Source organism: Psittacula echo (assembly GCF_963264785.1).
Source record: "Psittacula echo genome assembly, chromosome: 6".
Lineage (NCBI taxonomy): Eukaryota > Metazoa > Chordata > Aves > Psittaciformes > Psittacidae > Psittacula > Psittacula echo.
Window position 1 is genome coordinate 27,596,663 of NC_137743.1, and position 25,342 is coordinate 27,622,004.

A 25,342-nucleotide genomic window follows, 5' to 3' on the forward strand; every position below is an offset into this window, starting at 1 on the left:
AGAGCTTGGTGACAGAAGGTTTTTGCTGCAGGACAGTGAGAGAGCTCGAGACTGTCTAAAATTGTCATCTTTTAATGTGCTAAATCTCTGTTCCCTAAACTTACAGTCTTTTTATATTATGGTAAGCTTTTCATAACTTGAAGATGTAGGCTGGTAAATAGTGCATCTGATATTCAGTAAATAGGGGGGGGAAAAAGAAACCTTCCCTGTAGATTTTTTTTCACTACAGTATTTAAACTTACAGGAAAAAACCAAGAGGGCATAAACTGTCAAGTGCAAAGACACAGCTAATATGGTACAGCTTTTTCCCGGGGATGAACATTCAAGGACATTCTATCTTTTCTGCTTAAATTGTGAAAAAGATGCAGACAAAGTAAATATTAGGTTTGTGCTCATTTCTTGTCTTTGCACATCAGGTATCAAGGCTCTTGCCAGTTTTTATTTTGGCAAGCCTGATTACCATGTTTGCTTGCCAAGGCTGTAGAGAAACATCCTTTGTTGGCAAGATGGACTAGATGACCTAATGTTCACAGTTGTTCCCTTCTACAGCTTCTTTACTTCTGCTAAAGACTGCAGCACCGTAGTTTCAACTCACTGAAATCCTTTTGTTGCTGTTACTTCTTGACTACTGAACTTAAAGCTACTTGCCCATAACAAAATTAAGTATGTTGCATTTGAAAGATAAGAGCATTTCTCAAAGCTCTATCACAGAGTTTTGGAGTCTGGGGGCCACACTTGCAAAGGTACCTAAGTAATGTAATAAACATCTAATGAAACTTGTGAAGTGCCTGAGAAGTGAAGTGACAGTCTGCTCCTTGAACAGTCTTCTCGTAATGAGCATTTTCTATTCCACAAAAAGACTTGGAGGGACAGATTTCCATCTATTTTACTAGGTGAGAAAAATCTATTAATCTCTCTCTTCCCTCTGCAGGAGTGCTATAAATGCACTAAACTATGAAGTTAAGTGGGTTTTATATCTCATAATGACAAATCGTCCATGTTACAGTTGTTCTTTTAAAAGCAGGAACTATGTAAGGCACTTCTTCAGGAAATTGGCTTTCTCCTCATTAAGCTAATGTTTTGCCCGAGAACATAGAGTATTCCACACGTTCACAATTGCTGAAACATGCTCTCAGCATAAATGCATTAGCAAAGGCAGCTAAGTAAGAGATACCATTAGAATCATTACCTAGTGACAAGATATAAAATTATTCTGACATCTCATTTCTTAGGCTGAATTCTGTTCTCATTTGGTGTTTCATTATCAAGACAAGAATTCAAGTAATAAAGCCAGGATTCAGCAAATCTGTTTCTGATCTTGAAGCCATGTGGTCCTACTTCATGACAACCTTCATGAGTAAGGCAATAGCAGAAGAGTGGCAGTAAATAAATATATTAAAAAATCCTTGTGGTTATTTTTCCAAAACGTGAAGTGGGTGAATGCAAAATCATCCAAACTAGAAGTGGAAAACTACCATTTATCTAGGCTGTCCCTGGGCCACAGTATCATATCCTGATCCTCTATCTCTACAACAGCATCACCTGGGAATTACATCAGGCCAGGACCTCTGCTGCTGTTATCTTTTCCTTCTCAATAGACCAGAATTTTCTTTTAAAAGTAGTTACAAATTAGATTTTTCTGTTTATAAAAATGACAAAGTCATAAATATCTGACTTTGTTCCTGATCAGAGACCAAGACAGAGAGACTTTATAGTTGGCAAAGTAGACAGAACCTCTGTTTTATCACTTTGCTTTCTGGGTTTTTGATTTATTTTGAGGACAAGGGAGACATATTTAACAGGTTATAGTCTGCATTAATTTTTAAAAATGTTTGCATGTGTTCAGTATGTTTATTTTTTTTGCTTCAGTGATTAGCGAACACAAGTGCAAAGCTAAGTACTATTGTGTAGGGGCAGGTATATAGAAATGCTAGAAAATGGTTTGCCAAAGCCTCATTACTGCAAGGAAGCGCTAATGCAAATTTTCACATGGAAGCTCTTTTTTAAACAGCATTTCATTCTAGCAGAAGGGAGCTTGATCTGCTGCAGGAAGGTAACATCTGTGCCTAGCACTGTAGGGTGCATCTGCACCAGTATTTTAGACTGGCTCAAGAGTATGCTTTTCAAATATCTCTCCCAACTCTGCCACCTTCCCATGCTTAGCATATGTTGCAGAGAGGTTTCACAACACACAAGTTTGTTTCCTGAAGGATCTGCTCTGAGAGGCAGGTGTGGCTCCTGTCACCTTAGCTGGTCATCCAATGTGTTAGTGGTCATCCAGTCCACCCTCAGAGGCCCTGCATCCCTGCACGCGACACACCAGGCCCACAGCATGACCATCCTGTAAAGGCCTTACTCTGGAAAGCTGCAGCACAGCCATCACGTTACTTCATACACTGAATTGAGAAAGAGCCAGCTCCTTGTCATTGTAGTAGTACTAGTAATAATAATGTTAATAATAGTAATGATGATGCCTCCCTACAAGAAGACCCATCATGCAATGTGGGCATGACCTTTATAAGAAGGAGAGACACCTGATTGTCATGGACACAAGCCAGCCTGTGCATCCAGGACCTGGGAATCACTGATCACATTTTATTTCACATGTGCACATCTAGCTTATAATTTAGAAGAGGAAATACTGTCCATGAAACTTATGAAGCATAACATTTTGTACCACAAAGTGCCAGGACTGTCCTATTTTGGCCATTCATGGTAAAGGTGAATTTTGTTAAGGGTGACTGCATTGATATTTGAAAATGAAAGGAAGGAAGACAGAAGCAGCATCTGCATGCCTTGGAGTTGTGTCTTGGAGAATATTTAAATGGCTGGAGAATTACTTGTAGAGTTTGTGCTTTTACAGTCCAAGTACAGCATTTCATCAGAGACTCGGGTCTAATTGCAAGCAAGTATAAGTCAGTTAATCTTAAACAGATGGACAAGAAAATAATGAGAAACTGAGTGTATTCAAGCATTAAAATAAGAAAACAGCAGAGAAAGATCAAAACCAACATAAAGAATGACAGACAATGGAATAAGGACATATCAACCAATATATAACCAGTGATTTTGTATTTCTAACTTTTGACTCATTTTTCTTCTTCGGTTTCCTATGTTTCTTTTATCTCCATTTTGATCCTGGAAATACTTTGATAGCATAGAAGTGCACTTGTGTGTACGAGCTTGCATGTTTGAAGCTAAGATTACAAGTACTTTGGGGCTAACACTATGTCTGTTTATTAGCCTAGACAGAACTAGTCTCAGGGAATAAATAACAGTAGTTTATTCTACAGAAACTGATTTGGAAATAATTATTCAATGGAGGAAAGTGCCAATATTTCAGTACAACATCTGCATGAAATATGATTTGCACAGTATTATTCAAACATATATTGAGGTACTGAATAAGGAAAACATTTATCCGTAATAAGTATTTGGTAAAAATATTGCCCAGATTTGCAATGAATAATTCAGTCTGCATTAGTAACATGTGCGTGACTGTGCACATTATTCATATCTTTATAAATGCTATGGTAAATTGCTACAGGTTAATAGGTACTTAGATCCTTTTCTGTGTAGAATGCTATTAGGTCCAATTTTTCAGGGGAACTGAGCCACTCAGAAGTTTAAATATGATAATGAGTTGCAGAAACTAAGTGCGTGCGTAAATCAGGCTGTGGCAGCATTAGTCACAGGGAGGCTGTTTGGGACTGGCATGGGATATGAGGCATGTATAAGAGAAGAGAGACAAACAGAATGTGAAGCAGTAGTAACATTTTATTTAGATTTAGCTTCTTGCACTGGCCCAAAAAGCTCATAATTCTGAAGAAACTGGAGTTGTTCAATTCCATAAAATGTATGGTTTCTGAGAGGATTTAAAGTTAAGCTGGTTCAGTTCTTCACCCTTTGATTTCAAAGAGCTCTCTAGACCGTATCAACCCATATGTCTGGTTAAAACCTTGCATATGTTGTAAAGCAGTTTTGATAACACAGCAGTAATATTGCCATAACCAACAGATATTAATAACAGGCCATTAAGAAAACATTTTATCTATTTATATCACTCTCTCTGTTTATACACATCCTAAGAGACCATTATTTCTGTTCATCGAACTAGCCAGTGACCCCAGAACAGGGCTCTACATGTGACTAGACTATGCTAATGAAACATTAATTATTTTATCAGGAAGCCTTGAAGTCTGCTAAAGAAAAGCAGGGGATTATAGCACAGGCCACCAAGAGCACAAGAACCTGATGACAGCAGGGCCTTGAAGGTACAGGCACAGGACATTACCAGAAGCCTTATGCACAAATCACAAGTAGTAAATTACTGATCTCAAGAGAAATGCAATCTTAAGAGCTGGATAGAACCAGTTTTAGGGCCTAACTGGGACATGTGTTGAGTTGTGTAACAGCCTATTGCAGCTGGCTGGCAGCACAGGTGGAGACAACTTTAGATGGTACACAAGATTGTGACAAAACCAACTAGTTGCACAGGAATCTTATTTCAGAATTGGGTATGTGAATTGATCACTCTGATGTCATGTATTGGTGCACATGTAAAATTATTTCATCATCTTATTTGCTCTAGTGTTGTATTGCTTGAGTTTGATTTGAGGCTTTGGTTGTAATTTGGGTGCAACAAACAGAAAGCAATACACTTTGGGCTTTTTGGAAGAGAAACATCAACACTAACTGCTGTGTTTCTTCAAACACCTTTGTTTTATACAAAGCTTGCAGACCTTCATCATCCCAGATGATGCTGTTCCGTATGTCCAATTCTAGAATAATCTGGCACTGGAAATCTCTGGAAGAGACTTCCAAGCAGCAGATGTGTTTAAACACAAAATATGGGCTTAGAGCCTATACTGTCTACTGTCTTTGCAGCAACAAGATTATGATCTTGTGACAGATCTTTCAGGTAAAGAAAACTGATGTGCCTTTTGTCCCTGCTTTTATTTTGTGCTGAATTAGGCTGGTAGAGCAAAAAAATAACTAACGTTTACACAAAGCTGGACTAGAGTCATGTAGGGTTTATAACATGGTCACACCTGAACAGCTTGATGTTCTTTTTTTCCTACATTATAACTGATTTTGTCTACATGAATACTTTGTGTTTTTAGGAAGTAATCAATCTCTGCTGTATCAAATCTTAGTATCTCCGTTATGGACCAAGAGTTTTACACAGACAGAATCCTCTCCACTTCCCCAGTTTCTTTACATCTTTGTTATGTGGCTTACAGTGGATATATTCTGGCTCCCCATCCTGCCTCAGCACACTTCATTCTGGAAAGTTTTGCTCGTAAGTGCCTGGCTTCCTCTGAGGAGCAGAAGTGCTTTGCCTTTGCCCACACTCCAGGAGAAAATGAGGTGCTATTGGCAACTCTTAGAATAAACAGCTGCAGCTTCCATGCTGAGATTGAAGGAAAGAGCACCTTCAGACCGAGGCATGGGGTAGCTCACGCCATAGATCCCAGCCGATCTAACCCTCTGATGTGAGGTTATGTAGACCAAGACACGATTCTGCAAGCTGTTTTACTACTAATGCTTCAGTAAGTGAAAGTTGAAGTTAGTCACTTCAGACGTAGGCTGTGTGATGTAAAAACACAAATGCATCTATTTTGCTGAATGTCTGAATAGTTGTATTTTAAATATATATTTTCCACTTATATTTTCTCTTGAGAGTGTATTAATGCAATAATAACCTGTATTGGTTTGTACTGAAAAGACCCAACTCGATTCCATTTTTCAGATTCAGAAAATATGTTTAAACTTTACTCTTGCAGGATCTGATTCTTTATTTCACTCAAGCAAACCCAAGCTGTTCAGGCTGTTAAGAAAAACAACAATAACAAAACCCCAGCTTGGCAGTTTCATCGAAAATTTAACAGCACTAAACAATGCGTTAGCCAAGATTTCATTACTTTTACCAGATATAGCACGGTGCGTTATAAATATTATCAAAACTCACCTTCAGTTGTCAAGTTAATAGATTTGAGGCATATTTAGCCAAACCTCTACACTTAGTTTGGCAGGGCAAAGCCCTGGGCTTCTCTAAGATGTACAGCCCCTTGGCAGTACTGCTGGTGTGTTGGAGCTGATAGCCCCGAGCTGGGCTGGCATGTCTTGCTCTGAAGGAGGGATGTGAAGTTCAAAATCACAGGTTATAAATCTTCAGGTGGGCACTGGCCATCTCCATCCTGGAGCTTGTTCCAGGATTGGTGGATTTTGGGCCAGAGGGGACCACAGGGACCAGTCAATTTGACCATCTGTCTAGAGAATTTCATGTGTTGTAGCTGGTAAATTTGCCTCATACAATCAGATTACTGCACTCGTGCTGCCTTTAATTGAGCACTGTATTAAAAACCATCTCCAACAAAATAATCTGTATTTCCCTTTTTATTTGTGGCTCAGCTTTTGCAAATCACTAATACACAGTGACAAAAAGCTCCATGGGAAACATTGTGAGCCTTGGGTAAAAAGCCAAGAAGTGTAATTACTGCTGTGCGCAACAAGCTATTGCACATGTGGTGGAAGTGTGATCCTAGCATTGATTTTCCATTACTGTATCAAACTCCATGTGTGAAGTATTATTAGCACTTTAGCAGGTGTATATAAAAATCTGTCATTTGCTACAGCTGCCTCAGTGCCTGCCCTCTAGCAGCCCCAAAACCTGCCCCATGCCCTCCTGCTGCATGTCGCAGTGGTGTGAGAAATGATCACTCTTGACACCCAAGAACTAGACAGGGAGAGGGGAGATGGCAGCACATCCCATCTGCAAGATTGTACCCGCCGGAGCGCGCTGAATGATGCAGGGAAGGGAGTCCTGGTTTTGCAGTGTGAAGAAATCAAATGAGTAATTTGTCCCCCAAGAACAGGAGCTGCCAGTGCACATGTGCCAATACACCCCAGTGCTGCAGTGAGAGCCAGCACCTGGGGAATGACCTCCTTTGCTCAGGGTTGGGTGAAGAAGTCTTGTCTTCTAATTAAGCCTGTGATCCAAGGCAGACATGATAAAGAGTCTTTCTGTTTTGAAACTTCCCACAGTTCCCAGTTCCATGTAAGAACATATTCCAGATCCCCAAGATAAAACTGCAGTGGTACTCTCTTGGTCCATGTGCCAGAAAATTTTGTTTTCAAATGCAATTGGTAAAATGGTTGTTCTGTGAGGCACAGCCATTCTGTGCAAAGCCTTACTCCCCTTTCTGCCCCACCTTCAGAGATTCTTTCTTTTCTCTAAAATGTGGGTGAGGTGCCTTACTAGGATCCTCAGGGCCACAAGAAAGGACAGCAAAAGGAGTCAGAAATGGCCCACTGGAACCTCCACCTTTCAAAAGGTGGAAATTCTGGGAGGGAACAAAATGAAACAAGAGCTAGGCAGATGCTGTGGTTGGAGGGGTAGTATGAGGAGGTGAGGGGGGAGGGGGTGGAGGAGTGTGCATGAGGATCAATGTTGTGTTTGGATAAATCCAGAAATAACGATCTGTACCACTCCTACATCTGCTCTGTCTGGAAAAACTGATGGCTGAAGAGGTTACAAGCAAGAAGGCAAGAAGATGGTAAGAAAAATGGAGTGGAATTGGAGGAGAATGGAGGGAAGATTGGGGGATTGAGAGGGGATAATGAGATAAGCTGTTGCACGTCATTGTTTAACCCCAGCTGGCAACTAAGCACTACACAGCCAGTTGCTCGCCCTGCCTCAGTGGGATGGGGAGAATTGAATTGGAAGGGGAAAGTAAGAAAACTCACGGGTTGAGATAAGAACAGTTTAATTACTGAAGTAATAATAATGAATGAAATAATAATGTAATGAAAAGGAAAATAACAAAGCGAGAGAAATAAAACCCAAGACAGACAAGTAATGCAAATGAGAACAGTTGCTCACCACGAATCACCGGATGTGCAACCAGTCCCTGAGCAAGCAGCCCCCCAGCCAACCTTGCCCCTAGGTGCTTTTGCTGAGCATGATGCCACGTGGTCTGGGATATCCCTTGGGCCATTTGGGGTCAGCTGTCCCAGCTGTGTCCCCTCCCAGCTTCTTGTGCACCCCCAGCCTACTCGCTGATGGGATGGTGTGAGAGGAAGAAAAGGCCTTGACTCTGTGTAAGCAATGTTCAGCAATAGCAAAAACATCCTTGAATTATCCACACTGTTTCCAGCACAAATCCAAAACACAGCCCCATACCAGAGAAAATTAACTCTATCCCAGCCAAAACCAGTACATTGCAAAAGCAGTGAAGTATTTTTGTAATGTGCTGCATAGAAAGGTGAAAACCTGTTGAGATTTATATCATAGGGTCAGGCTTTATGTAAGCATGTATTTTCCCTGTATTACCTGGAAATGATACTGCTTATCCAGATTTTCCCAGGATTAATTTTGCTATAAAGTGACAGACATTCAGCAATTGTGATTTGAAGGTAAGTAAAATTTCTTCAGTATTCTGTATTATTTGGGGCAGTGAGATTAATCACAAACAAGAATGCCCTGCAAGAATATGAATTAATAGAATAGGAATATATAGTAATTCCTAAATTAATAGGAATATAAAATGTGGTCAAGGAACTGGCTGCTGAAAACCTTGCTTTCAGTAATTCCAATTGCTGTTGCTTTTTAAGCAAATTTTCTAATATTGAAAACTGCAACACTTCCTGGTTTTGTTGTTGTTTCTTGTATGGTTTACTGAGGTGAAAAGGTCCACATAACGTTTGGGGGTTTTCCTTACAAATAGCAAGAATAAGCTTAAACCGAGGGACCTGTGACAACTAAATGTTTCCTCCCTGGTTTTCCTTAGCAAGTGAAATAGGAATAGGAACATGGGAATGTTTTTGCTTTGTTTCCTAGTACACGCAGATAAAGAGTAATATTTATCTGCACCCTCAACTAATTTTAACTTTTACAGTATTCCATCGAGCTTGTATTCCTCCCACCTCCCCCCTTGCCACAGAATTAATTCTGTAAGCCACCCTGTCAACTGGATCCCACTCCTGTTCTGGTGAGGGAGCATTGTGTTTCTCCATCAGTCTGGCTCCATGGGAGTCACCTGTGTGGTCCTGCTTGGAGCTGCTGCAGCTTTACTGACGCACTCTGCCGGCAGGGCCGTGGGAAAGGCTCTGTGCCTTTGCTATCTCTTGCAATAATGGGCTCTCCCTGGGCTGCTCGCTTCCATGAATCATGTCTCACAGGGCAGACCTGAGAGCAGTTCTTGTACTTGCAAATGGTGCTGCTCCACCAGCATCCAGAAGAGTGAAGTACTCTGCCTGACAGCACACCACCTTCTGCCCTGCCACCTTTGCCCTTCCCCGTGGTCTGTGCCCCCAGTACACCTCCAGCTTTGCTGGGAGGTATTCTTGTCTTTACAGTTACTTCTCAGCCTGACCCCTCTGCTAGAAGAGAAATTAGAGATTAATTTCAGGTGTAGCAGTAGTTTTATGTGATGTGGCTGCTGCTTCAATCCCCAGATGCAGTTGCTGGGCACTGAACAGACTGTGCAGAATAACGGTTTTCAATCAACACTGACCTGAACTGGAGGTGAACCCACCCTTGAGAGACAACAAGCTCTGCAGAGCTCCCATTCACGATTCCCTTTGGCGTGCCGAGTTGCTACCACCACCTTTTCTTCCCAGGATCGTTATAAAGCAAACTCCATTTCACTCAGGTCATGACTTTTTATTTGATTTTTCAGAGAATTATGACCTACTTTGTGGCAGAGCTTTGTGCCTACTTTAAGCTATTCAGATGGAGAAACCGGTAAGTAAGTTAAGTACTAGAGGACAAGTGTTTATTTTTAATACTAGCTTCTCAGTGTAACCAACCATAAAATAGTCAGGGTTCTTCCTTGTAAATCTAGCAGCTGCTAGTTCAGAATCTGCTGCTTTTACTCCTGACCTTGATAAAGTCTCCTGTTCCTTACACGAAATTCTGCCAAAATGAAATCTCTGGCCTGAAACACTGTAAACAGTCCATAGCTTAGAATAATGCTGCATCTTGCCACTGGCTAAACTGATCTAAGTGTTACCATATCTACTAGCAGAAAGGGGGAAAAAAAAAAAAAGAAGATTCCCCATTCCTCACTCTTAATCTACCCTTCTCTATACTAATCTGAAGATGAGTTTGTGAATGGTCAATAAGGAGGCCAGGGCTCAATGACAGCTTGCTGAGCATCTGGCCTACATCCTCAGCTGATGTATATCACATATATTTTGAAGCTCATTACACCAGCAGCAGATTGGGTTCATGAACGTTAAATATGTACTCCTATTAGGACCTATTCAAGTTCAACAAACCGTCATTTTCTGTTCCAGCTCTTTTCCCAGATTAAGTCCAGATAAACAAATTAGAGCATGTTACAACAAGATAGGCCAACATAGCACTGTTTTGAAGCCATGTTTTGATTTTTTGCTGAAAGGAAGCATGTAGCTGATTCTGTACCTTAACCAGGTCACATTGAAGTTTCCCCAGATTATATTTGCCCCGTCCTAAAACAACAAAAGTGATACCAATTAGGCTATAACACATTCTGCATTTCTGAATAGTGTGACAAATGGCAAATTACACATAATAAGCAGACCTCTAGGAATATGGACTAACCAAGGCCCTGACAGAGACACAGCCCTGAAGATCTTACTTTGCTAACAGCCTCTGACCTTTGCTTCACTTTGTCCAAGACGGGCTGCAACGCATTTATCCAATAAACTTGTCACATACGAAACGCTCGTTTGGGCCCGCCTTTGCTGAAAGGTAAGAGGATCTCAGGTTGTTTACAAGAAGGTATTGCACAATTCCAACTCAAGTTAAAAACCAGGCTGGCAGGCTCTGTGGGAGCTATATTGGATAGCACCTCCCCAGCTACCTGGGTCAAAGGCTTGCATAACATCAGGAACAATATTTATCTGTGATATTATCTAAAGCATAAGCTTCATTAAAAACATCATCTACCGTAATTCTTTTTCCAGATAAGTATGCAATTTTGGATTTCTAAGATGCAAAAGAAGAAAAAATAAAAGGACTAGCTCACTGTATTGACATATATTGTTCAGTTAATTTTAGATTTTGTGGCTCTCTCTTGGTAAACCATTTCACACATTTAGGTAATTACCCCATACATTTGCACATGTGCAGTAACATCAGGACACACAGACTTGCTTTATTCATCTTCCACACAGCTCCAAGTAAGAAGCTCTGATGAAGTCAGTGCAGTTACTCCAATGTGAGATGCATTACTCTCATCTTCACACCACGCAGATACATAAACAGAGTGATGCTGTCACTGTGTTGTTTTAAACACTCTATTTTGTGCAGAGTCTTAAAATTTATGTTATTTGACTCAATAAATGTTTGATGGTCTCAGTGTAGCATCTAGTGGAGAAAGGGTAAATAACAGAAAAAAAACCTGCAAAGCAGAAATGAGCCATTAACCCTTGCACATGGCAGGGGTGAAAATGTGAATTGTTGGGGAATGAGAATATTCACTTCCCCCATTCATTCAGCAAAACATTGCAAGGATTAGTCTGACACGATTGCGGTTAACTGGATATAATGCAGGGCTTGTGATCCTGGCAGAGCAGGATGGTATCACTGCCTTGAAGTCAGCTCAAGGTCTGTGGGCCTGAGGTATGCAATCACTGTGAATGCAAACTGTCCTTTAGGAACTTCCATACTTGGTTTAAATTTGCTCTCACTCTGGCAACAGTGTTTCTGTCCTGCTCATGTTAAGTTTTGTGTTTCTCCTGTTCATGCTAATGCTGTTCCCAGTCTAACTACAGAGCCAGAGCTCCTGTTGCCCAGGTTCTGTCTTGCCTTATCCCCTGCACAACCCAGATAATGTCGGTGTTACTGCAGCGGCTTGCTGCCCTGGAAACTCCACAGCCAGATCTGGCTCACAGGCGACTTGGCTCAGGACTAGTCCTGGACCCACGGCACAGCCAGACCTCGCGGGGCTCGGGGAAGTTGTGAATGAGCAAGCAAAGCGGGAACTGTTCCTGCTGTTTTTCTGCAGATTTAATCTGGGATTCATTAATCTGGATTAATTTGGCCTTTGAGATATAGCAAATCTTGGCAGGTACTGGAAAATGGGGTCTTCTGTTATTTAACAAAGGCAAAAAAAAAACAAAACATTAGTTGCATTTTTACTTTTATTTTTTTATTTTTTTTTAACTGAAACACATTATTATATCCTGTTTATAAACAAATTAGAGTGGAATATGTGGCAAAAGAGAAGAAAGCTTAATTTTCAATAACCATGAACTTAACAGAGGAAAAAATAGAAGGCTTGTTTCGTAATTATTTTCTTCAAACTTATTGGGACTTTTTCATGTGTATAAGGGCTTTAGTATTTTATGGGGAGGTGAACAAAGCAGCACAAATCTGTACATGAGGATCTGCCTTCAGGCACACAGTTCATAGTGGAGAGTCCTCCAGAAGCACCACTGTTAGAGAAGGAAGACAGCTATGAAATTAATGATGGGGTTGCAGAGCCAGTTTCTCATGATATGACATGAAAATGTGGTGCCTTGGGCAGGAATACAAAGTAGAAGGTAAGTATGCCCCTCATTAAAACTACCTCTAGAGAACACTGTGATTAATCCAGAATGATTTGAGATACAATTCCTTTCCAATTCATGAGGACTCTGTATGTTGCCACATGTATGTAGCAAGCAATTACAGAAGCATCCACATTAGCCTGGTGGCACTAACCAGTATGCAGCAGGAGACTTAGGACTCTGTATTTGTCATTGCTAAATCTTCTAAGCAAGATAGTGAGGTGCTCAGATCTGTTTACTCCTTTATCCCCATTAGCCAACCGGAAGGTATACAGTGGGGGGATTCTCATTTTCCGGTCTTGGTGCAAAGAGTATAGCTGATCTTGCTGCCTGACAGCAGTGAGGCTGTTGAGATCATCTCCTGAAGTGCCTTTCAGCTCTATCCTAATCTCAGTCCAACCCCTCATTACTTCCTGTTTCTCTAAACTGCTGGGGGTCCCATCCAGTGAGGTGATCTCAGAACAAAAGCCCACTGGCATCAAGATAATTACCCTGCTTTCTGAAAACTTAAGAAAGGGCAGCAGCTATCCCCCAGAACCTCTCACAGCAGTCCAGCAAGTGACAGCCTGGTGCTGAAGACAGCAAGCTCCAGATTTTTATCTTTTTAAGTGGAGAGGAACTATTTTATGCACACTTTCCGCTGTCCTAAAGGTGACTTGGGAGTATAGGTAGCAACACTATTGGTAAAGCCAAGCAGTCAAAAAAGAGTTTGTTTCCAAGACTGTGAAATAGAAAATATAGCTGCATTTTAATTTGCATTCTGAGTTTTTCTCTGGCTTTTTGACTTCTGTATTTCAAAGTCCCCACAACTATTATGACTAGAAACATCGTCATTATCACTCTTACCATCAGTACTACAGCTGCTTATTATATGAAAGCTGAGATTCTTGGATAATAAGCGAGTTTCATGAACTGTGGGCAACATTACAGACCTGCTATAGATCAGATAAAAGCCACATTAAATCTGCAGCTAATTGGTAGTCTTGGTGGTGGTGGCAACAGAGGTATGAAGCACTAAGCCATCCTGTCCTCAGTGTGTGGTTCCTTTGCTGTTGAGTAAGATAGGTGCAGGTAGAATAGCGGTGTAACTGCAATACAATGCTTTATTATTTTCAATGCAGACTACAGTCCATGGGACTGATAACTCCCCTTTTATTGGCTTCTCTGTTCTTCTGCATCCCTAGTAACCTAGAAGCCAATACTGTATCTGTGAAAGCATCTTTTCAGGGCTCTATCCACATCAACAGCAGTCAAACAGTTTGAAAACTTCCATCAGCTCTCTGGTCCCCTTGTTTTTGCTTATTGTTTAAGAAGACGTCACCTGGTACACTACCCATACTACTTTTAGTATGTATATCTTTAAGTACAACCTTTTTGCAGTCTTGATCTGAAAATATTTTTACCCTATTAGAAAACGCAGTGAAATTAATTTTGTGTAAATGTTGATGCTTTTTATTATAATTAATCTGGCTAATTTCTAGATGATCAGCCCAAGCCTTCTAATAAATTTTTGCTATTTATAACATGAACTTTGGAACTACTTCAGAAAGCCAGAAACTGAACATTGTATGAATCAAGAATTCTGAATGAGTTGTACAGTTCCTGGAAGAACTTCACCAGCCAAAAGTCTCTCGACAATTTTAATTACTTTGCAGGGAGGCCAGAATGTGGGTGTACCAGGAAGCAGTTTGCACATATGTTTATTTTAGCTGAATTGCTGCTCTGCCGCCTTTTGTCTTTTTATTCTAAAAGGTCAAATTTGGCAGTTTTCTGTACTGCACACTCAAATAGATGGTTAATGGAAGGTAAAAGCTAACCACAAGTCAATAAACACTCCTTCACTTTTCTCTTTAGAGATACTTGTGAAGAACATCTACTTTTGAAACATGTCATTGTTACACTGCAAGGAAGAAAGATGTTTTTAGGACTGGAGTTGCATTTCTGGCTATGGCTTACTAGCCAGGAAAAACCTTTTGCTGGTGCTTGCTGTTGGCAGACAATGTTGACCTCAAAACCTCAACTGTGAAACTGCTGAGTGGTGAGTGGTGACATATGGTCTCCTCTGTGTTTCAGATGAGTGAATAGTTCTGTGCAAACTTCTGTAAAGAAGCCTGTAAAAGGACAAAGTAACCAAACACTACAGTGTTTTTTTTAAATCCACAGCAACAAAATGGGAAGAGATGACAGAACACCCATTTTGTCCTCCCTTCTTTTATATGCATTTGTGTTTTTCAAAAGGTTTCCCAATGTTTTGCTTGAAAGGGACCTGAAATATGAAAACTGCCCATCTGAAAGCCTGAGCTCATTCCAGTGCTTGTCTTGCAGATCAAGGAAACAAAACCAACAAAAGCAACTTCTTTACAGAGATGGAATGTGTATTGCTTATCTACACAGGCTGCTCATCACCTCAGAGAATAAAATGCCAGTGGCATTCACTCACAAGTGGAAATCTTAGCAACAGAATTGTAAATAGGATTGAGTACAAAACAGTAACCTGTACACATATGGCATCCTTATTAGAATCACTGCTATCTGACCTTTAGCTTTGAAAGAAAACTATTTCCTGAAAGGTACCTACAATTCAGCCAGATACAGGTCAATGCAAAGTTAGGGAAAAAACATTAAAGCCTGTACAGCTGGAATCTGCATGCCTGAGCTGGCCATTTCAAAATAATAATTGGAACATATTTCTATTACTATAGAAAGAAATCAGTAGCACAATTGAACTAGATCTTTACAAACTGACCCCACTTGTACTCTCTTGCATTTTGCATGTTTCTTTATGTCCTCTCAAGCACTCCAGAAATTTTCTGAGAAGTTGCAAAGCCAGGAGGCTGCAGTGGAAGTTCTTAGTGCTGGGTTGCTTAATGATGGATCTAGAAAAGGCAAAAACTATTTTAAAACATGCAACACAGCTCAACCCAAAGTTATAGGCTTGCTGCAGAAATTACTGGGTGAGGTTCTTTGGGCTTAGTCAAAGTGGAGGTCTAAGTAAATGGTCATTTTTTACTTTGTATCTATGCAACTGGTTTACCTAAAATAAGATCACTATGGTTCTCATCTTGAATCATCAATCAAATCCCTTTTAAGGTTCTAAAAATGTCCATTAGATGTTTCATTCATTAAAATGTTTTTATCAGCATTTCTCATGTTCAATACCCACAAGATATGTTAGGAAGCAAAAAGTTGAAACAGACATCTTTCTCCTGCAGCCCTAGTGTAAGAAAGACCGAATTAAGTCACACCAAAGGTCCAGATAGCCTGGCACCCTGCAGTTGCCTATAGCAGAAATACAAGGACAGAGCAGGTACAGCTTCATTTTTCCTCCTATTTACCATCTCAATCTCTGGCAATCTAAGGACAAAATTGGAGGCTCTGTCCATCTCTTTGCAAAGCAGCCTGTTCTTCTGATAATTTGTCTAGTTACTTCTTTCAGCCCTTAGCTTTTTTGGCATCTAAAATATCTCATGACAATGAACTACTCAAATTAAGCAGATATTCTTTGAATGGTAATTTCTTTGCTTTACATTTCCATCTGAAAAAAAAAAATTAGATTCATCCTAGCTCTCATAAGTAACGAGTAATTGTTCCCTGTTCACCTTTCCCATGTCAGACATGAGTTTTGATACCTGTATAATTATGCTTCCCCTTTGTCATCTATTTCCAGGTAGTCCCAGAGTATTTGATCTGTCTTAGAAGTCACTCCATCTTTCTGTCTCAGTCCTGTTTGGTGGGGGGGGGGGGGGTTGGTGTGGTTTTCTTTTTTTAAATAATTGTTTTTCCTTTTTTTTTTTTTCATGTTGTTCTGATGCTTAAGATGCTACCAGAAGTTGAGGGGCTGTAAGCAGAATTTTGTATTTCATTAAAGGCAAGAACAAGATTCCTGAGGATTTATACAGTAACGTTTTATGTTTGCTTTTTGATTCGCTTTTTTCCTTATCACTCCTAACTGCCTTTCTGAGCACTGAGAGAACAATTTCAAAAAACTGTCCATAGTAACTCCAAAACATCTTAGCTGACTGATATGAAGTAATTTAGAGCTTACTGTATCGCACAGGTAGATTTGTCTTCCTCTCATGGACATCTGTGGTCATTGCATTTTAGCTACTATTTTATTTATTTTTAGACTTGGTTTTGGTTCCCTGAATAATTGTGAATCACTAGAAAACACTGTCATCTCACTGTTCAGTTCTGTTTCACTTACCACTTCTGAACAGGTTTTAAAGCATAAGTCCCCTTGGAATCTCACTGGTTACTCACTTCTTTGTGTTCACTTACCCATCCATTTTCCTTCTGAAGCAGTTACTAATCACAAAAGGAACTCCTCTCTTGTCCTTCCTAAAAATGTTTGGGGAAATATGGGTACATGATTGCTCTGTGTAGGCTGCATGTGAAGTCTTCTTCATGTCACATCTACAGTCTCCTTATTGTTCAGACTGGGAAGCTACTCAAAACATGCTCTGTTTCCTTCTGTCTCATACCTTTGGATTCTCTTCCTGTGGAAATCAGACCAAGAATAAAAGCAAGATGGGAAGAGGAGAGGAGGCAAGAGGTAGCACAAAATGGTACGTACTTGGTCTGCTTCCAGCAGGGAGTTGGATTACGGCTGAGGATTCCAGTGTTCCAACATTTATACAAAGTTTATGTAAGCCAGCTCCCCTTTATCAATACTTGCTGACACTGCTGATAGTTTTAAAGCATTAACAGATTCGCGTGTTCCATCTCTTCCCATTACATGGTGATGAGACATGCGTTAGACTGACTGATCTGTCATTTCCAGGTTTTCCCCGAAGTCTTGTCTAAAAATGGGACTGTCATATACCACTTTTGAATCCTCCAGAACGGAGCTCACTCCAAACCATAAATTACAAAGCGCAGTTAATAGTTCGGCAATTTCAGATCCTTTAGAACGCTTTGGTGAGAAGCAAGTTGTCCTGGCAGGCAGGTACCATACAATTTACTGGTTGGCTGCTAACCCATATGTACTAAGTTTTGTGAATGCTTTTTTTCTGACTGTACCCCTAGAAAAGGTTTTGTTGTGGCAATCACCTCCAATCTGCCATAAAGAACAGTGGTAAAAAAAAAAAAAAGTACTTAGCTTTTCTCCTGTGGTTTCCTTGAATGCTTCTGTTATATGTCCATTGCCTGCTAGTTCCTCATGTTCTCTGGCAGATCTCCTGTTTTTGATGTATTTGGAAAAGTTTTTATGCTTGAGAATATTTTTTTGGTCTACTTTATTATGGTTTTATATTTAACTTGCCAGAATTTATGCTATAAGGATGCTGGGGATGGACTATTCATCAGGGACTGTAGTGACAGGACAAGGGGTAACGGGTTCAAACTTAAACAGGGGAAGTTTAGATTGGATATAAGGAAGAAGTTCTTTACTGTGAGGGTGGTGAGGCACTGGAATGGGTTGCCCAGGGAGGTTGTGAATGCTCCATCCTTGGCAGTGTTCAAGGCCAGGTTGGATGAGGCCTTGGGTGGTATGGTTTAGTGTGGGGTGTCCCTGCCCATGGCAGGGGGGTTGGAACTAGATGATCTTAAGGTCCTTTCCAACTCTAACTATTCTATGATTCTATGATTCTATTCCTCTTTTGGACAGAAGCAGAAAATAACACTATCCCACAAATGAATGTACACATGGCATTCACAAGAGGCTCAGGTATTTGCAGTGGGTACCTGCAAATGCAACTTGTGGCACTTTGATGTGTGCAAGACAGTTTGTCAAAGGCTGGCTGGAGAATAAAGGACTGAGCAAAATGTGGTCCAGCAACTGTAGGTACTAATGTTTCCATCAGCTTGCATTCTCGGTATATTCCTAGAGGGTTATCTTTTAAATATAATTTTAAGAAAAATACAGCCAGCCTCCAATCTGAATAATACCTGCAGCAAACTTATTAGCACAAATTATTATTTCACAGTATTTTAATAGCAACTAGTATTGTGGAATCCTATTGCAGCAGGTATTGCACAAGCTTAAGGAGAAAGTTAGTCCCTGGCCCAAACACCAAAATGATTCTGTCCCCGTAGCTTACCTAGGACACAGCTGAACGAGTATGCTCAGTACTTAGGTCACTACTACATTTTAACAGTGACCCCAGAGCCTTGTTGGAGCACAAACTTGCTGGGCCATTCACACTGATAGGTGGCATGCTCCACACAGGATTCGGCCAACCTCACTTTAAGGCTGTGCCTTTCCATGAGTGAGGCTTGTATGTCTAAGTATTTTGCTGAATCAGGATCCCACTTTATAAGAAATGTGCTATTAAACATATGTTATGCTTCATCTTAGTGTTAAGATTAAGTGCTTTGTCTCCTGCTCCTTTCCCAGCTAAATTCCACCTGTGGTGAGAGTCATTCATCTTGAATTGCTTTAATGCAGTGTTTAAGTATGTCATCTTGGCAACAGGGCAGTTTGCATGGCATTTCAGTGAAAGATTAAAATCGCATTCACGTTTTTAATACACATTTCTCTCACATAAATTCTCACAGCTTGGTTGGAAGGTCTTGCATGAGTAATAAGGTTGTTGGCACAAACACATACCAGATCGATTAAGTAAAGGAGAATTTGTTTGTTCCTACATTTATATAAGAGCTGTGAGGCTTAAGTTGCACAAAATGATTTAAGATACTGGCATTTTATTAGCAGGACATTACTAGTCATGAGATAACACATCCTCCCCAAAATGCATCAGGGTCAGTACAGATAAATCTCCATTCACTGGTTTGAAAATTAAGCTCTTGCTATATGAAGTATCTATGCAAAAGGCAGCTTTCACTGCTTATATACACAGGCAGACTATAGCAAAAAACTTGCTCTTGTATATAACAGCCACACTGAATGAACTTTCTATATGTGAATATGTTTTTTCAGGTAAATATAGAGTCACATTTCAGTTTGCTTTCTTTCATTCATAATTTTAGGAAGTGATCACTCAGGGTATGTAACATGCAACTCAGAAATCAGAATTCTGCAAAGCAAGTTCTCTGCTGAACTCCACATTATTAGGTCTGAGTGATGTTTGCACGTAAATATACTGCAGTGCAGTTTTGCCCCACAGATGCTGCAAGAGTGTGAGCTGGAGAACTTTGTCTCAGTATCTTTTTTTACGACATTTAGTGCTCCTGCAACGTAGGCCTGACCTGAAGTACTTTGCACATGGTGGGAATCTTCCATTGCCTCCCTTTAGGGCTTTGAATTAAGCCTTCTATAAACAATGAATTATAAGAATAATAATGCATTGCAAGGAAATAACTGGTGAATGTCCAGCCTTTAATATCTGTATATGTCACCAATTTTGTGTTAGATTAGCAAAACATATCATTTGCTAACAGTTTAAGGTTACACTTGCCAAACAAATGTTGTGTAGTTCCACAGTCACACTGAACAGTTTGGATTGCTTCTTTATTACACGCTGTGTATCAAGTAATGTATTAGTTGTTGCTATTCTCAAATTGAACATAACTGTGTGTTTGCTATAAACCAGTAAAGAAAATTATACGAAAATGTGAGAGGCAGACTTAGAAGCTCATGTGCAAATGGATTAAAATGTACCTATGCAATTTATGAATAAATTTGCCATGATCTGAAAGAGAATTACCAGGAAATCAAGACAACTCTGCAGCTAAGGATCCCTTTAATGAACAAAAGAATGTATTTTATCCTCCGCTCAAGAGGTCCAGTAGTAGTTCAGAAATGCAGAGTGCAGTTATTGGATGTCTCTAGATACACCACAATTAGTTTGTCAATATAAGTATGAAAATGTTTGACAGCTGGAGCAACATGGACACAATAAGGAATGGTATTACTGATGCTGTGTGTGGTATTTTGGGGCTTTATGCAACCCTCAGCCTAGGAATTATTCAACCCAGGGAAAACATACACATTTCAAACGTTGTCACCTTATTTGCAGATTTTCATTAATGAAGTTTAAATATCAGCAATTTCTGAGTGTTTTCTAGTCATAATAATTTAAAAGTCTAGTATTTAAAAGTGCTCCAGAAATTATGCATTAACTAAAACTACTGCTTGACTGCCTTCCCCAAATTCAGTCATTCAACCCCTGATTTAACTTAGTCCTGATAGAAGATGAGACAACTGGAGAATCCTGCGTGTGCTAATAATCACTCAGGAAAGCGGAGAGGAGGCTAAGAGTTCAGATTATGTAGCCAGTAAAATGAAGGGAGTATGACTGCTTTCTTAAAAATATTCGGGGGTAAACACCACTTAAGAGGGAGGGGCTATTTAAGCAAAGGAACAAAATTGGCACAAGAAGAGTTTAGGTTGGAAATATACAAAAGGTTTTCAAACATCATGAGATTTTAGAAAGCTTCCTAATTATAAGACTACATGCAAGCTCCCTTAGTGTTATTCTGCATCTTGCTACAGTTAGGAATTGTGAAATCCAAAACTCATTCCCAGCCATATATTCTGTGTCTGTTATTTGGGAAACAGCTCATTGTAAGAGGCTGTATTTTAATAAATGCACATTAAAGACAGTTTTTACCCTTTCACACATATTATAAATACATCAAAGCACTGAGTTGTGAGAACTAAGGTCTTGCAAAGCCAACCTTCCCATAGGCCACATGTGAAAATCTTTATGGGGCCAAGAGGCACAATACACCTTGTACCTTGAAGAACTCTGGCAAAGACTTGCAGTCAGAAATGATTCTCTAGGACATCTCCAGGGTGAGGCTGGGTGGACATGTGGGCAAGACATGTTACACCATTTAAACAACCCTATTCCCTGTCTCTGGCTCATTTCCATTCACCATTAGGAATTTGACTACCTGGCAGTCCTGATGTCAATTCAGGCTTGCTGCCATTTAAGTGACATTGCCCTGACCTGAAACTTGCACTCAAACCACTCACAAGCACCATGACATTGAGATGCACCAGTTACCTGGCCATCACGGAAGCGCACTATTGCAGTGTTCAGGCGATCACTACCTCACGGCCTTTGTTAAATGCCTCCTCCAGCTCTACTTGCTCATTATGCTCCCATGCCACTCCTCCAGGGCCAGACTGCTGCCCTGCTGTGTCCCATGGCCTACCCTCTGTGGAGGCTCTGACCAGGCTGGTCCCCAGGCTGCACCTGAGATTGTGTTAAGACTTCACCTCTCCTATCCAGGCAGGAGCAGTAGAACTGTTTATCATGAAGGCTGCAGCTACACCTCGCCTTCCCACACACAGCCCCATTTCTGAAGAAGGACGATCCCCGCTCTCTCCGGCCTCCTTGTCCGGGACAGGCCTATGCTGACGGTCGTATTTCGGGTAAACAGCCCGTGGCGCGAGAGGAGCCAGAAGCCGAGCCGGTAGCTCCCACCACCACCACCACCACCTCCCTCAGGAACGACCTTCACCGCCGGGCGAACGAACAGGTAAAACACTACGACCACCACTAAAGGTCTACCAAACCTCCCCCTACAGCGCAGAGCACCACCCCTTAACTGATGGAGGAGCCAACCAATCAGGCCGCAGGATAGACTTAGTCCTGCCTCTTCCCTTTTACAGGCAAGCAGCTGGGCCAATCACAAGGGAAGCACACCTCTCACTTCCATTTTGACTCTCGCGAGCCTTCGCAGGTCGGATCTCGCTCCGCCCGCCGAGTGACTGCGCAGCCGCCATGTTGGTTGCTATGCTGCCAGTGCTCCCCGTATGAGGCGGGCGGGCAAGAGGGGAGGAGGATGTTGTTCCTCCGCCTTCTCCCCGACAGGCGTTCGCTCACTTACTTGCTTACCGTCAGGGAGGGCGCATCTGCAGAGCCGCGCCGCCTCTCCCCTCCGCTTCTCGGCCGGGTCTGCGCACAGGGCGATTGCCGGTGTGTGTGAGGCGCCGGCGTGCCCCGTGAGGGGGAGACCCGACCAGCCCGGCGCTGCTCTGCTTGCACCCCGGCTCCCGCCTCGCCACCCCCTCCGGCCAGTCACTGGGAGGAAAGGGGAAAAGCAGAGGCCGGAGGGGGGGATCCGCTGCCGCCTCCCCCCTCCGGGCTTCCCCGTCTGTTCCTCCCCCAGCTCTTCCCCCTCCTCCACCTCCCGGTCCTTCGGCCCAGCCGCCGCAGTACGATGTGGTCCTTGCCGCTGCAGCTGGGCGCGGGGCGGCTGCTGCGGCTGCTCTCGCCGCTCCCGAGGCTGCGGCTGGGGCGGTTGCTGCGGGGGAACTGAAGGCAGCGAGCGGCGCACTCGCTGCCGCGCGCGGGGGTGCGGTGCGGTGCTGCGCGGTGCTGCGCGCGCGCACCCCGGCGCGTGCCCGAGCGCCTGCGGCGCGTGCCCGTGCGCGGTGCTGGGGGTCGCGGGGCGGCAGCGGCGAGCGCAGCCCCCGTGCCTCTTCCCTCCGCGGTCCCCGCTCCATCTGGAAGGACGTGGCTGTTATATGAAGGTAAGGCACGGCACGGCGGCCGTCGGGGCCCCTGGGTCTCCGTGCTGGGGGGAGAGGGGCGTCGTCAAGGGGGGTGATACTGTGCGCCGCATTCCTGTGCTGTGACCCCCGTCCCCCTCCCGCGGCTGTGGGGGCCGCCGCTCCCCTCAGCCCTGCTCCCTCTCCCGTAACTTCGCGCACAGGTCGCCGGTGGCGGAGAGTGGCTGTCCCGAGAGCCCTCTTGGGGGAGGGGGGGGTGGCGGGTGTGGGGGTACCCTTTCTCTATGTGTGTGTGTGTCCCCGAAAAGAAGGGAGATCGGGAGATCCGGATCCTCTCTGGCTCAGGCGTCGGGGGACTGTGTGGAACCGGCCCCCGGCCCGCCGAGAGGGCTTGTAAACAGCCCTTGGGGAGCGAGCTGCGGGGCCGAGGGCGGTGGGGGCAGGTCGGGGCGGTTGGGGACTGTAAAATGTGGTGAACTCTGCTGAGTCCCCGAAACAGATTATTGTTTTTAACATGTTTCATATGAAAGTTTGCGTTCCTGTGCTTTCTAGACACATGTGCGCGTTGCCCTGGTTATGGGCAAGGGAAATGGGTTTGAGTGCTGTCGTTGCATTCCTCTGGTACATTTTTAGTATCTCCCTTAAGCAGAAGTCTTGTATAATCGCCTGTGTCTATATGCGACAGAGAATTTCGGTGTACCTGGGAATGAGTGAATTCGCGTATACTGTTGCAACACCAGCTGGAAGAGGAATAACGTCTTTTCCTCCCAAAAAATCTCCAAGAGCTAGTTGCTAAAACTAAATAGCTGCCAGTGGAAGAGAAGCGTTCCCAACACTTGCCTATTCAAAGAATTTATGTCGTTTAGTTTAAAATATACGTGAATGAACTTTGTGCTGCTACTTACCACCCTTCCAGGGCTTCAATGTGGCCAAGCTGTTACATTATTTTAGCTGTGAGATAGAAAGTATTTATGTGATTTGTGTATTATAGAAGTGCTAGTGGATCTCAGCTGAAGACTAATTGTTACACTACAGTATGCACATATATTTTCTCACCCACGGGGTATTTTTCTTGCCCTAAGCCAAACTCTGTGTTGAATGGTAGGGGGGGACTGTGAGTGCGCATGTTTGCCTGCCTGTTACTGGCAAATAACTGCTCTGTAATGTTGGGAACCGCTGGTGTGTTCACCCACATGCAGAGGTTTATGAGCTCGTCGTACCGTGAATGTGCGTTGCTGGAATACAAGAATGGGGTAAATTAGAATTGGTGAAACCATTTTCTTATTAGGTATGTATATTATATTGTAGGAAAGTTTTCCAGTTCATTGCCTAAACATAAAATATTCAGTATTGTAATCTTATGGATGCCATTTTCTTGACAATGGATTTCTTGCTTCACTGACCTAAAAAGTTGTTTTTACATATTGGTATGACTCTGCCTTTGCACCATGTTGATAAAATATGATTCTGGGTGATAAGCTTACAGATATGTATGTGTGTGTCTATATGCTTCCCAGGCATGTTTATGCGTTATAAACTCAGAAATGTACCTGTTGGTCTGATTTTTTGAGATAATTTTGTTGTCATTACAGTTTGTGTATTTTTAGATTATGTTTGTGGTTTTGTAGGTTTTTTCCTTGTTAGATTAAATAATTGCAGTACAAATGCGTTTTCCTCAAAAGTAGAGATATATTAATATTTTACCTTTTGCTGCATTTTCTTTATGTTTGCAGTTCAGTTTGTTTGGAATCAGGCTCACCTACTTAGGGTTTAGTTTGGTGTCAGTTTCTTGTTTGGTAAAATTTTCCACGAAATGTGTTGTTTGTTGCCATGCTTTACAATGTTTAATTTAGGTTGTACATAGCAGTATTGATTGAATACCCTTGCTAAAAATATTTGCACTCTAGCAGCAGGTTGGATGTACTTATACTGTAGCAACAGGAAAGTTAAGCCTATACTGTTCTTCTGTGACTAGAATTAATTTATCAGCAGCTACATTTGTAAAACATGAACAAAAGCAAAATTCTGTAATCTTTGAAGTAATGCTCATGGCTCTATGGTGTGAGCTCTCTATTAATGAATGGAGTTCATGTAGTACTATTTACATGTCATTGCCATTAGCATATTTGGGATATATTGTAAGTTAATACCCAGAGTACATAATTTTGGCTGTGATCCTGCAGTGACCCCTGTTTGGGCAGAGTGATCCACCTACACAAAACTCGCTGCAGGAACTGGAGCTTGAACTGAATTCTGTAGCCATTAGTCTGATGTTTTATCATGAGCATTTGCTGTGTGTGAATGTTTTGTATGTTTTGTTGTTAACCTTTGTGTTTGCGTGGCATGCCATGCAGGCTTCTGTGGGTGCAGAAAGCTGCAGGGTTGCTGCCTAGAGTAACAGCCTAATACAGTAGTGTGTGACATGATTATTTTGGGAAA

At 42.0% G+C, this 25,342-nt stretch overlaps 1 protein-coding gene across 7 annotated transcripts in view; it reads left to right on the forward strand.

Moving 5' to 3' along the window:
• The first annotated feature begins 22,180 nt into the window (after positions 1-22,180).
• PTPN4 (protein tyrosine phosphatase non-receptor type 4) overlaps positions 22,181-25,342 on the forward strand; it is a 114,757-nt gene continuing 111,595 nt past the window's right edge. For 3 of the 7 annotated variants that reach the window (XR_013957243.1, XM_080621822.1, XM_080621824.1), the window contains exon 1: positions 22,181-22,924. The gene's annotated coding sequence lies outside the window, so the exon portion shown is untranslated. Of the gene's footprint in view, positions 22,925-23,334; positions 24,192-25,342 lie in introns of those variants that run through there. The other 4 variants (XR_013957244.1, XM_080621820.1, XM_080621823.1 and 1 more) reach the window with 3 other exon arrangements.